This window comes from Peromyscus californicus, unplaced genomic scaffold, assembly GCF_007827085.1.
Source record: "Peromyscus californicus insignis strain IS unplaced genomic scaffold, ASM782708v3 Scaffold_9__1_contigs__length_137607984, whole genome shotgun sequence".
Taxonomy (NCBI): Eukaryota; Metazoa; Chordata; class Mammalia; order Rodentia; family Cricetidae; genus Peromyscus; species Peromyscus californicus.
In genome coordinates, this window is record NW_026294617.1 from 129,948,580 (window position 1) to 129,962,904 (window position 14,325).

Consider the following 14,325-nt stretch of genomic DNA (forward strand, 5'->3'; position numbering starts at 1 on the left):
GGTTGTGGGAGGCGGAGTCCTTCCGGGGTCAGGACGCAAAGGTAGGGAAAGTGGAGGGTCACTGGCGGACTGCGTGAGGGGCTACGTGCGAGGTCGCTCCCGCCATATTTGTAGAGGGCAGTGGGCTCTATCTAGAATTGCAACCCTTTATACACCTGTCAATGGGTAGTATGGGAGTTGGTAACCTTTTAGGAGTATAGGACCATTCAGCGAATCTGGTTAAGACTATGGAGCTTTTCTCTGTAAAAATGGTTATGATCGTTCATTATTAAAGAAAATATAATAAACACACAGCTTGCGTGTGCATGGACACACATGGACAGCTTTTTGAGCCCCAGAAACCCATCGTGGATCCCAAATCAAGAATTTCTGGGGGCTGGAGAGATGGCTTAGTGGTTAAGAGCACTGGTTGTTCTTCCAGAGGACCTAGGTTCAATTCCCAGCACCCACATGGCGGCTCACAACTGTCTGTAATTCCAGTTCCACGGGAGCTGACACTTTCACACCAATGCACATAAAGTAAAGTTAAATAAATTTAAAAAGAAGAAGAAGAATTTCTGGTCTGGGAATTGTATTAGAGTTTGTGCTGAGCATGTAGGAGGCTCTCCAATGGATATTCACCCCCCAACTCCCCCCCCCACTCGACTCCCACCCCCACACAACCAATCAAGCACCTTCTATCTTAGACCCTGAGTCCTCAAGTGAGCTAGGTTACAGGTATGGTAGATGGACCTATATAAATGGTGCATTTATTATTAACTTAGATTCCCTACGGTTGCTAGGCAGTGGTGGCAGCAGTGGCGCAAGCCTTTAATTCCAGCACTGGGGAGGCAGAGGCAGGAGGATCTCTGTGAATTCGAGGCCAGCCTGATCTACAAAGCAAGTTCCAGGACAGCTATGACTGTTACACAGAGAAATCCTGTACTGAAAAAACAAAAAAAGAATTTTTTACATTTTTAAATCCTTCACTAAATTAGGTAACCTAAGGATAGCAATGAAGTTAAGAGTTAACTAGTATTCTAGATTGATGGTTAAAAATCAAACGGGGCTGGAGGGACAACTCAGTGATTAAGAACTCTTGTCTCTTGTGCAGACTCAGCTAAGGTTCCCACTATCCACAACAGGCAACTCACAACTGCCTGTAACTCCAGTTCCATGGGGATATGATGCTCTCTCCTGGCTTCGGTGGGCACTTGCATAAAGGTGGTACACATACAAACATGTAAAATAAATAGTCTCTTGTGGTGATATATTGTGTACCCTAATAAACTATGCCTGAATATCAGAGGACAGAACAAGCCACTAGATTAAACAGAGGCCAGGCAGTGGTGACACACACCTTTAATCCTAGCACTGGGGAGGCAGAGATCCGTCTGGATCTCTGTGAGTTCAAAGCCACCCTGGACAATATGAGATTGACCCAGTCTAGGAGAGAAACAGAACCAGGCAGTGGTGGCCCACACCTTTAATTCCAGTACTTGGAAATCATACGACTTTAATCCCAGCACTAGGAAGGAAGTAATATGGCAGGGCAGAGAAAAGTATATAAGGCACGAGGAGACAGGAACTAGGTCTTTTCAGGCCGAGGAGTCCTAGAAGTAAGACGTGGCAGTGGCTTGTTCCTTTGTCTCTCTGATCTTTCAGCATTTACCCCAATATCTGGTCCCAGGTTTTTTATTAAAAGACCAATTTAGATTTTGAGCAACAGTCTCTCTTCAGAGCCGAAGTTGTTTAAACATCTGTTTAAACAGCTGCATCAGAGGCTTGCCTGTTCTGACAGTACTCTGGAACCCTTTACCCCCAAGGTAAACCCAAAGAGGACCTTAGTTACTGAGCAGGGTGGGAGGTAACATGGAGCTTGATGGAATATGCTAGAATGATGAAACAATCTTAAGACAAGAAGTTATATAGATGAGCTTTTGCCGGGTGTGTGTGCATGCGTGTGCACGTGCGTGTGTGTGTGTGTGTGTGTGTGTGTGTGTGTGTGTGTGTGGCATATCTCTTATTGGTTTTTTTAAAAATATGTATTATTTATATAAGTACATGTCTGCATGGCTTTTATCAGCTTTACATATATTTAAAATATTTTCTATTTGTTAGCTTGACTTTTGTCATTTATTTTGAGATAGGATCTTGTGTATGCCACGCAGTTCTTGAACTCTCTACATAGCCAAGGATTGTTGCAGAATATTTTTGAAGATGTATTTGCCAAGGTGCCTTCTTACTGGTTTAATAAAGGGTGAATGGCCAATAACTAGGCAGGAAGAGGCTAGGTGGGACTTCCAGGGACAGAGAGGACTCTGGGAAGAAGAAAGGGGGTTCCCAGCCAGACACAGAGGAAGCAGGATGGGCAGTACGGAGATGCCAGTGAGACGCTGAAGAAGCCGGACATACGGACAGAACAGAGGTAGCTGATCCACGTGGCAGAGTGCAGATTAATAAAACAGGCTAATTAAGTTATAAGAGCTAGTACATATATAAGCCAAGGCCAAGCTTTCATAGTTAACATTAAGTCTCTGTGTCATTATTTGGGAGTTGGCTGGTAGGACAGAGAAAGACTTGCTACAAAGGATGACTTTGAACTCTTCTGAGCCTCCTGTCTCCAACTCTGGAGTGCTAAAATTACTGGGATATGAATCCATGTCCCACCCTGTCCCTAGTGTTAGAGGTAGACTCTAGGACTTCATGCATACCAGGTAAGTTCTCTACAAATCAGTTTCTTCCATAGCTCATTTTAAAGTTTTTATTTCATTTTTTAAAATTTGTGTTTTTTCTATTTTTCTGATAAAAGGCCATGATCAAGTCAACTTATAGAAGAAAGGTTTTAATTGGGGCTTAAGGTTCAAGGGGGAAAAGTGCATGACGGCGGGGCACAGGTGCCGGCAGGTGGCCAGAGCTAGCTCAAGCTCACATCTTGAACAGCAATCAGGAAAGTACAACGGAAAGGGCACGAGGCTTTTGTAACCTCTGAACCTGCCCCCAGTGACATGTCAACTCCGGGAAGATCACACCTCCTGAGCCTCAAACAGCCACCAACTGGGCATCAACTTTTTAAATACCAGAGACTTATTGGGATGTATTAATCAACCACAATGTGTATATGTGTGTATGCATGTAGCAAGGGTTTCTCTGTACCACCAGCTCCCAAATAACGACACAGAGACTTATTAATGAATTATGAAAGTTTGGCCTTAGCTTAGGCTTGTCCCACTAGCTCTTATAACTTAAATTTACCCAACTATTTTAATCTACGTTCTGTCGAGTGGCTTGTTACTTCATCTCTGTGTATTGTTAATGCTGCTTCCTCCACAGGTAGCTGGTGAGCTGGCCTTCTTCCTAGAGTTCTTTCTCTCTCTGTGCCTGGAAGTCCCACCTATACCTCCTGCCTAGCTATTGGCTGTTCAGCTTTTTTTTTTTTTTTTTTTTTTTTTTTTTTAGATTTATTTATTATGTATACAGCATGTATGACCAGAAGAGGGCGCCAGATCTCATTAGGTGGTTGTGAGCCACCATGTGGTTGCTGGGAATTGAACTCAGGACCTCTGGAAGAGCTGTCAGTGCTCTTAACCGCTGAGCCATCTCTCCAGCCGGCTGTTCAGCTTTTATTAGACCAACCACAGCAATAATCTTCATACAGTTTGCAAATATTCCACAACTTGTGTGTGTGTGTTTGTGTGTGTGTGTTTGTGTGTGTGTGTGTGTGTGTGTGTGTGTGTGTGTGTGTGCGCATAAGTTTGTATGTACCCCATGCATACAGTACCCAAGGAGGCCAGAAAAGGGCATCAAATCTTTTAGAACTGGAATTACAGGTGCTAGGAAGCTCATTCGGGTCTCTGTGGGTGCTGGAAAACAATCCCAGGCTCTCTTCAAGAGCATCAAGTGCTCTTAACTGTTGAGGCTTCTCTCCAGCCCTTCCCCAGCTCATTTAAAAATTATTATTATTGCCGGGTGGTGGTGGTGCATGCCTTTAATCCCAGCACTCTGGAGGCAGAACCCAGGCAGATCTCTGTGAGTTCGAGGCCAGCCTGGTCTACAGAGTGAGATCCAGGACAGTCACCAAAACTACACAGAGAAACCGTGTCTCAAAAACCAAAAAAAAAAAAATTATTATTATTAAAACTGTGCATGCATGCATGTTTGTGTGTGTGTGTGTGTGTGTGTATGTGTGTGTGTGTACACAGCTTTCCTGGGCTGGAGTTCAAGGTGTTTATCAGCTGCTCAACATGGGAAAACACACACACACATACTGTGTGCATACACAATATCAATGAATAAAGTTTAAAAATACTTTTTCTCTGCTTCCTGACTTCTACTATTGTACAAACAGCCAGGTCACACTTCCACCACCACAACTTTCTTGGATGATAGACTGTACCCTCGAATTTCACGAGTCAAAATGAATCCTTCCTCCTCTGCTCTCAGAAATCAGGATGGAGAGTCAGGAGGACCAAGAGTTCAAGGCCAGTCTGGGCTATATAACAAGGACCTGTCTTAAAAACAAAATATCAGGGCTAGAGAGATGATGCAGCAGTTGTAAACACTGGCTGCTCTTCTGGAGGAACTGGGTTCAATTCTTAGCACTCACAGGACGACTCACAACCATCAATAACTCCAGTCCCAGGGAATCTGACACCTTCTTCTGGCCTCCTGGGGCACCAGATAGGAAGATGATGTACAGACACATATGTAGACAAAATGCCCATATAACTAACTAACTAAATAAATAAATAAATGAAATTAATTTAAAAAAAGCCATCACCAAAACAAAGTAAAACAAAAACGACGCCCCCCCCAACCCAAAGCCTTGTTATAGTAAATATGCACCACAGTGTGGTACTGTGTCCTCTGGGCAGGTCATCAGAGCTGTGGGTAGCAGCAAGAATCTCTCCCCAGGTTGGACCCATTAGCATTTCCCCATGGAAGGAGGGGACAGCATCCAGGCTCATGTAGCCCCTCCCATCCCTGAGGATATATATATGTCGTTTACAATTGCTAAAGGCATAGGAGATACTCATGGTCAGTGTAGCTGCCCTTAAGTGGTCCATGCTTCAATAGTCCCAATTAAATTCATTGGTTCACCAAGTTGCATGTGGATGGAATCATCTATTTGGTCTGTCTGTTGTTCTATCTGGGTGACTAGAAATGGACTCCCTGGAAAAACTCATTCAATAAAAATTGAAAATATTATTAATTTGGATATTGGTGAAAGCAAACAAACAATGTTTGAAATAGGCTGAAAGTAGAGCATAGTTTCACCAATAGGGACGCTCCTGACTGGGAAGCTTCCAATCCCTCAGTGTCGAGCCCCGCACAGAGTGTGGTATCAAGGTTAATGTCCTCCACCTCCACCAGAAGCATAAGTAGAAGCCCCCATATTAGTAACCTGCTTCTGATGGAGACGGGACATCTTGCACAACACTTGGATACATGCTCCCGCATGGAGGTAATCAGATAGACATGCCTCACTCTGTAATTCAGGCTGGCCTGAAACTCACAGTTCTGCCACAGCTTCCCAAGTGCGAGGTCTACAGGGGTGCACCACCACATCTGGCTGATAAACCTTTTCAGTTCAGCAGCTTTTATTTACATCTTTTAAAATCAATCCAATGAATTGTAACAGTCACACAATTAGACGTTGTTTTTATTTTTCCAATGCTCTCAGCACTGAGAAGATCCCAAGGCTTCAATAAATATTTAATTTGATCTTGATTTTGACCTAGTGGAAAATGGTAGAGATTAATTTCTTCTTTGTATATGTGGAAAAGAAATGCAATTGCTTCCCGAGAATGTAGGTCTTGAAGTTAGAAGAAAAACAAGGCTCAGGACTGGAGTTGAACTGAGGTAGGTCTAACATTTCTTTAACATTTTTTTTTTTTTAATGACAAAGCCTCACACTTTAGCCCAGACTAGCATCGAAGTCACGGCAATCCTCCTGCCCCAGCAGATCAAGTGCCGAATTTATTGGAGCTAGCCATCTCAGATTGCAAACCCGAGACCTTTCAGTGGTTTTCCATACTGCAGAGTCGGTAATGCACCGCGACGAGACCTTGGGACGTCGTCTTGTGACTGCAGAGGGTGGGAGACTACGAATAAAACCGAGAAATACAGTCAAAGTGGTGTACACGTCAGCTGCGGTTCCCTATCAAGGCCCCAGGCAAGCGCAGACCTGGCGGGGGACGGAGGCCAGATTAGAGGCTCCGCCCCTGGGCGTGCCCTCCGCGGGGCCCCGCCCCCAGACGCCCGCTGCGGCCGCGGAGACACCGGAAGGAGCGGCAGCCGCCGAGGGAAGCGTCGGGCTGCGGCCGGGACCCCGCGGGCCGCGCTACGCTGCGAAGCCCATTCGCAGCCCTGCGGGGCCGATCGCGCAGGGCTGCCGGGAGGAGCGCTCGGGCGGCGGGCGGCGGCGGAGGTGAGCGCGGCGGGAGGGCGAGCGGGCGCGGCCGGGCTGTGGCTCGCTCCCGCGCGCGCGGCCCGGGCGGCTCCTTGGGCTGCGACCGGGGTCCGGGGCGCGGGTCAGGGGACGCGACCCGTGCGCGCCGCCCCGTTATTCATTGCTACGAACGGGAAAACCGAGGTGTCATCGTTCTAGTGGCGTGTCTTCGGCCGACGCTGCGTTTGGGTCGAGTCCAGTCCTAGCGTCTGTCGGTCCGCAGCTTTTGTTCGGGTCACATTTCCACCGTGTGTGTTTGTGTGCTTTCCCTACGTGCTTAAGTATTTCTCAAATACAAAACGCTCTTCGGTGGAAAATTCGTAATGTTGTCCTGTTAGGCAACGAGATTGATTGTCTTAGGGGTTTTGCACTCAGCCTAAAGATTGTTAGGGTTTATAGCCTCTCGGAATCAGTATTAGGCCTGCAAAATGGAGACAGGGAATGACATCCTGGCTGGAGCAGATTCTAAACTGAGGATGCATTTTACCAAAGGTCTCTAGACTTAGTGATTAATGTAGAATTCTAAAGTATTCTTTCTTTCTTTCTTTTTTTTTTTTTTCCGAGACAGATCTATGTCTAGTCTCCGACCTCTCAAGTTGTTGGGATTCTAAGTGTATTGCCACCACGTCAAGTTAAATATTTTTTCGTTTGATTAGATCATTTTTACTTTAAGAAAAACCTGTTACCAAAGATAATGAGAGCCAGGCTAGATAGCTCAAGCCTGGAGATGCCAGCCAGCATTTGGGAGGTGGAGGAAGGAAGAAAAAGACTTCCAGACTAGCCTAGGCTACAGTAGCCCCTATTTCAAAGCAAAAGCAAACACTCCCCCCCCAAATAAAAGAATGGGACCCTTTCTCCTCGTTCCTTCTGAGGTTCAGAGGGCATCGTACATTTGGAAAGGTCAGAGCAAGTTAGACATTGCAACAGGCAGTTTGATTTTAAGATCTTATAAATGGCAGTAGTGAATTCATACTGTTAATATATGTAGGGAAAAATGAGAATCTTACCGATTGATAATGTTGACTTCTTTTTAGTAACTTACACTGTGCTGACAGTTTTGCTGTTTCATTTACTTTGGCAAGATGAGGAAAACTGCTACAATAATATTCCTACAATAATACATTTGACCTGCTAAACACACAAGGGATATTATACTTATGATTACAGGTTCTTTTTTATCTAGTTAATTACCAACTTTCAGTTGTTTTCTTTTTCAGTTCTTGTAAACTATGAATAAGCAAATCTTTTTGCATAGGTGCAGTAAAGATGATTTGCTATTTTTCAGGAACCTTTCACTTACAAGATCTTATTTGATCTCACCCCAGTCCTCTGAAGAATGCCAATAGCCTTTCCCCAAGTCAGAAAGATTTCAAGATTGTGTAAGGATCAGCATTTCCTTCTGAAATAATATTGCCAAATCAGCCAATGAAAAAAAATTGGGATTAGGGTAGATTAAGATTATAAGATTGAGCAGGCCATGGTGGTATACTCTAATCCCAGCACTTGGGAGGGTTAGGGTTAGGGTTAGGTGAATCTCTGTGAGTTCAAGGCCAGCCTGGTCTCCAGAGGGAGTTACAGAGAAACCCTGCCCTGAAAACAAAATGGATGGATGGATGAGAGACGATGCGATTTACTGCATAAGACAGATGGAGACAGGCTGGTCTTGAACTTGTGATGCAGTTGAGGATGACCTTGAACCCCTCTAATCATGCTCCATCAAGTGCTGGAACTACAGTGATTCCTGCCCTGCTGGGGCAAGACTGTATGCTTCGAGAAGATGATGTAAAATGCTGGAATATTTTTAGTGGCTGAAATATGAATTATTTTAAAAATAAGGAAATAAGGAGATAATTAATGTGCCTTACTCTGATGCCAGGATTGGTCTGGAACCTTAATTTTTTTCCTGTTCCAGCCTCCCCAGTGGCTAGAACTGGAAGCATGCACTACCACCACACCTAGCTGCAGATCTATTCCATTAGTGTGGTTTAAAAAAAAAATACTTATTTTTATGTGCCCATTTGTCTGTGTGAGGGTGTCGGATCCCCTGGAACTGGAGTTATAAACAGTTGTGAGCTGCCATGTGGACGCTGGGAATTGAACCTGGGTACCCTGGAAGAGAAGCCAATGCTCTAACCACAGAGCCATCTCTTCAGCCCCCATTAGTGTAGTTTTAAAACTGCTAAAAGTCTACATGGGATTTCAGGAGTATTTTGATAGAAATAGAAAGCTCCAAAAATTTCTTAAGAAGGTACATGAGGCTGAAGAAATGGCTCAGTGGTTAAGAGTGCTTGCCAAAGTTCTGAGTTAAATTCTTAGCTAGGTAGCTTGAACACCATCTTCTGACTTCCATGGATACCAGCAAACACACAAACACATAAAATAATAAAAATAAATCATACATATAGGGCACATGAATTATGTGCAATATGGTGTCTGTATATGTAACCGGAACTCATATTTAAGAAACAGTGCATGTATCAAACCTTGCATTTGTGTTTCTTCCTAAGATTAGGTAGGTTAGTAATTGGAGTCTATTGGAGGCAAGGCTCCTTATGTGAAAGGCATGGAGCCGGGGCTGTAGCTCATGGGAGATCACTTCATCAGCATGCACAAGGCTCTGGACTCTATTCCCTAGAAGCAATGAAAGAAATGGAAAGGATCCTCTGTGTCTTCTGAAATCTCAGTTGACTGTGGTCTTTGCTGGGATTAACCCCAGGGCCTTGCACGTACTGGGCAAGACCCTTATTTCCCTGCTGCTTATTTGCTGGAGCTGACGATCGAACTCAGGGCCTTGCGCTTGCTAGGCAAGCACTCTACCACTGAGCTAAACCCCCAGCCCCGCTTATTTGCTTTTTAAAGTGCCTAAGCTGATCTTTAACTTACTTTGTAGCCTTGCACTTTTTACTTTGTTTTTCTCCTTTTTTCTTTTTGGTTATTTGGATGGAGTCTCATGTAGCCCAGACAGAAACTTACTATGTAGCTGAGGCTAGCCTTGAACTTGAGAATCTGCACCCATTCTAGGGTGTATACTTACTCTGCCCCTCCCCCAGACAGGGTCTCACTATGTAGCTCTGGCTGTCCTAGAACTAACTGTGTAGACCAGGTGGTGGTGGCGGCGGCGGCGCATGCTTTTAATCCCAACACCTGGGAGGCGGAGGCACACTCTTTGAGTTCCAGGACAGCCAGGGCTGTTACACAGAGAAACCCAGTCTCAAAGAACAACAACAAAACAAACAAAAACCAAAAAATTCACTGTGTAGACCAGGCTGACCTGGAATTCAGAGATCTGCCCGCCTCTGCCTCCCAATTGAAAGGCATGTGCCACTGTGCCAGCTGGGCTCTCCCTTGCTTCCTTTCTTTTCTGGTTTTTCAAGACAGGGTTTCTCCGTGTAGTTTTGGTGTCTGTCCTGTGCGGTGATATTTTATATGTACTTTGATAAATAAAACTTGGCTGGAGAAGGGGAGTGGGGAAGGCTAGCCATTTTAAGTAAACAAAGTCAGGCAGCACATGCCCTTAATCCCATCACTTAGCAGGCAAGGTCTCTGTGTGTTCAAGGCCACACTAGGGAACAGAGCCAAGCGTGGTGACACTCACCTTTAATCCCAGTACCAACCATAGAGACCTGGAGGTCTGTACAGACAAACAGTGACAAGGAAGTGAGGTAGCTGGGCTAAGAGCCAATGAGAGGACAGAAAAAAGCAAGGCATATAAAGGTGTGGGTAGACAGGGAGTAACTCGCATTTGGAAGCTGCAGAGTTGGTGAGGTAAGGTTGGCTGGTGGCTCTCACTATTTCCCTGTTCTCTCCCAGGCTTTCACCCCTATATTTGGCTCCGTGTTTTTTATTTAATAAGACCATTTAGAAATTCGTCTACAGTCCTGGATCTCGCTCTGTAGACCAGGCTGGCCTTGAACTCACCGAGATCCACCTGGCTCTGCCTCCCGAGTGCTGGGATTAAAGGCGTGCGCCACTGCCACCCGGCACCTCTCCCTTTCTTGATGACTGTACTTAAAGCACATTCCGACCTTGTCTCCAGCCTTGCTTCATAATCAATAACTAACAGAAAAGGTCTTTTGGAAGTTCAGTCGAGCGAGACATTCCATGTTGCTCCCTACCCCTGCACAGAGTGAGTTCTTAGGGAGGTCACAGAGACTAGAAGATTAATTTGGGTAGTTTCAGGTTAAACTAAATCTTGACAGCATCGACTTCTTTAAATGAGCATGAATTGGTTGTCTAAAGCAGTTGGTTTCCGCGTGATGTTTCAGTGTGTGCATACTGGGATCAGCATTGTTTTTGAGGCTTTTGCAGTGTCTGTTGAACTCAGAACTTTCAGTAACAGTATGGGTGTGGATGCCATTCCAGAGAATGTGAGGAAGTGAGCAGAATTAGCCTGTAAAGGATGAGCAGCCGGGGCTTAGTGCTGCAGTGACTCTGGAGACCTGTCTCCAGGGTGGCAGGGCGTGGTGTTTTGTAATTACCTCTGTCCTTGATGGCTGTGACTGTTCCAGAAATGTTCTCTTGTTAGGGCCAGGCAAGCTCCTGAAGTGCTAGGGAGAGAAGCAGAGTTGAGACTGGGCTCCTGAGTGTACCCAGAAGCCTCATATACAGCTACTATAAGACTGAGATAGGTTCAAAAGGTATTGTGGCTAGGTAGCAGTGGTCTTAGCAGGTTTTCTCATTCAGTAGTCCTGACATGACTTACCAGGAAGTGAGCTGAGAAGTGGTGAAAAAAACCAGCATTTGTCAATAGAAAGTAAGGAGGAAATTTAAGAGAGTAATGATGTTGGAAAGCCACCTGTCACGGGCTTTCAAATTAGTTATTATTTCAGGAGAATAAAGGAATGACAGTGTAGGTGGGGGTGATTGGGTACAGAGAAATGGTCATTCAGAGACAGTGTCAGGTGGGGGTGATTGGGTACAGAGAAATGGTCATTCAGAGACAGTGTCAGGTGGGGTGATTGGGTAGAGAGGAATGGTCATTCAGAGACAGTGTCAGGTGGGGTGATTGGGTACAGAGAAATGGTCATTCAGAGACAGCTGCCAATCCCACTGATTGTTGGTGTCTGGCCCAGATGTCATTGCAGGCCTGCATTAACAATTAGTCCGTTCCAGGGCTTGTAACAACCATAAAATACAGTGAGATGGTGAAGGTGTGGGGCTGGATGAGAAATACACGAGACTCATGCCGATGGCTTTCTATTGATTATGAAGTTCCAAAGAAGGAATTTTTGATAGGTTTGGTGGCAGCATTATTCAGATGACTTAAAATTTTTATTTACTCTTTTGTTTTGAGATAAGTCTCCCTGTGGAACCCAGAGTGGCCTTGAACTAACAGTCTTTTGGCTTCCAGTTCCAGGGCAGGGATTACAAGTGTGTGCTAACACTCCTGGCAGTGTTGATTCCTTTATGATCGCTGATGTTGTCATCCAGTGGACAAACAAAGGCTCAGCCGTTTTCTTCATAGTGGCTGTCACTGGCATATGGTGGTGGCGTTCATTTTTCTGTTTGTACCTGTCAGAATAAGTGGTTAGTTGTGGTGATACTGGGGAAGGAACCTCAGGTCTCATGTATGCTGGGAAGACAGGACCACTGAGCTGCACTCTCCGGAGAAGTATGTTTAACGACTGACCTTTTGTTTCTGTATGTGTAGCTCTGGCTGGCCTGGAGCTCACTGTGCAGACCAGACTGTCCTCAAACGGGGGCTGTTCACTTGCCCCTGCCTCCCTAGCGGTGTGGAGCACAGGCCTGAGCTGCTGTGTTGGGTCCGTGACTGTTCTTGTTTTTTTCTGAGTTAAGACTTAAGGCTCAAATGCCTTGAGGCTTTTATTAGACCTCTGTCGAATTTGTTAACCCGTTCGTGCTCTCTCCCATGTCTGTCACAACTAATTCAACTAGATAAACTAAAATTTACCATGCCTTGTCACTTATTGCGTAGATTTTTTTATTCTTTTTATTTTTAAGATGATCATATAATTACATCATTTACCCCTTCCCTTTCCTCTTGCCAAACTATCCTACACACTCCCTGCCTTGATCTCCCTCAAATTCATGGCCAAGTTTTTTATTAATTGTTTTTACATGCATACCTACATATATCTCCCTAAAAATGCAGTCCTGAGGTCTTGTGGATTTTCTCCAGTCCACTTGGGACTACAACAGTCTGTAGTTGTTGTCCTTATTTAGTTCATGTTTAGGCAGTCGTACTGGTGAGACTGTGGGGGTAGCTTCTGATGGTCCTAGGGACTCAGTCTCACAGAAAAGCATCTGGTCCTCTGGCTCTTACAGTCTCCCCACTCCTCTTCTGCAGTGTTTCCTGAACCTTAGGTACAGCAGTTGTTTTATAGGTTTGTCAGTTGGGACTGGGCTCCACAGCTCTGCATTTTGATTGGTTGTAGTTTTCTGTAATGGCCTCTGATGCAGAGAGAGGTTTCCTCGATGAGAGGCGAGGAACACTTGTCTATGGGTATAAGGACAAATATTTACAATGTCGTTAGGAATTAGGCTGGTTTAGTGAAGTGGTTGTGGATTCCCCAAGACCCATGACTTTACTAGCCCCAGGTAGTTAGGCTCAGTTTCCAGTACTGGCATTTCTTTCTTGAGTAGATCTCAAGTCAGGAGAGCTGTTGGTTCCTGCCAGGGTGTGCGTCACTGCTGCGTCACTGCTGCGCCCACAGTTACTGTGCTGCCCTGGTCACTCTGGTCCACAGGTGTCATAGTCGGCAGGTTTGTTTTTTTTTTTTTAAATTGGATAGATTTGTTTTTTCTTCGTAGGAAATACTAGTTTATATTGACAAATCTCAAAGGATTTTGTTTGGAGTGAGGGTTGGTGTTTTGGAGCTAGGCTTTGGTCTGATTAATTGTGTCAGTGTTAGGAATAGATTCCAGAACAGATGTAAAAATAGGAGACTATGGCTGGGTGGTGATGCACACCTTTAATCCCAGCACTTGGAAGGCAGAGACTGGTGGACCTCAGTGAGTTTGAGGTCAGCCTGGTCTACCAAGGGAGTTCCAGGACAGCCAAGACTGTTACACAGAGAAACCCTGTCTTGAAAAAACAAAAACAAAAAAAAAGTTTTTTCGAGACAGGGTTTCACTGTTTATTCTTGACTCTCCCTAGAACTCGCTCTGTAGACCAGGCTGGCTTCGAACTCACAGAGACCACCTGCCTCTGCCTTCCCAGTGCTGGGATTAGAGGAGCCCCCACCACCACCACCCTTTAGTGGAGACTCTGTTCTTAACAGATGTAGACTCTCTCTAACTGGACTGTCTAACTAGACAGGCATTTCTAGGAAGAGAGACTAGAGATTTTTACTAACTTCTTTAAATAGGTTAAGGTTTGACTCAGAGTTAAGGATGATTTGGAGGTTTTAGGACTGCTTATGTGAGCTGCAGGTCTTCATACAATTGTGAAGGGTTTGCTCTGGAGGACATTTGTATGAAGTACAAGAAGCAGCTTTAAAATGTGTTTGGATGTTGTCTTTTGTGAGTATGTGTGCAGTGTGCTGCTGTGCCTCTGTGGAGGTCAGAGGGCAGCTGTGGGAATTCGTTCTCTCCTCTCACCATGTGGGCGCCTGGGTTTGAACTCAAGTCCTCGGACTTGGCAGTAGACATGCCTTCTTTTCTTTTGGTGTCTTCTTAGGAAGAAGCCGAACTAAAGAATTTAGTTATTTTAACTGCATCTGAATACACTATAACCAGCACATCTTCCTTAAATAAAAGGATCATTTTGCTGCCAAACTGAATAAACTTACTAAACCGAGGTAACAGGAATACCAAGACCTGTTTGAGGTTGGGATATCTAATTATAGGGTAGGTGGAAGTACAGTGTGAGCATGCATTTACATGTACTGATTTTCACTAAATGTCTTAGATACTAGGAAACTGATCACAGAACA

General features: G+C 44.9%; 1 protein-coding gene across 3 annotated transcripts in view; it reads left to right on the plus strand.

Annotated features, from left to right (window-relative positions):
• The first annotated feature begins 17 nt into the window (after nucleotides 1–17).
• Nucleotides 18–14,325, plus strand: part of Usp33 (ubiquitin specific peptidase 33) — a 67,820-nt gene continuing 53,512 nt past the window's right edge. Inside the window, exon 1 of one of the 3 annotated variants that reach the window (XM_052730973.1) lies at nucleotides 18–41. The gene's annotated coding sequence lies outside the window, so the exon portion shown is untranslated. Of the gene's footprint in view, nucleotides 42–6,228; nucleotides 6,410–14,325 lie in introns of those variants that run through there. The other 2 variants (XM_052730972.1, XM_052730971.1) reach the window with 2 other exon arrangements.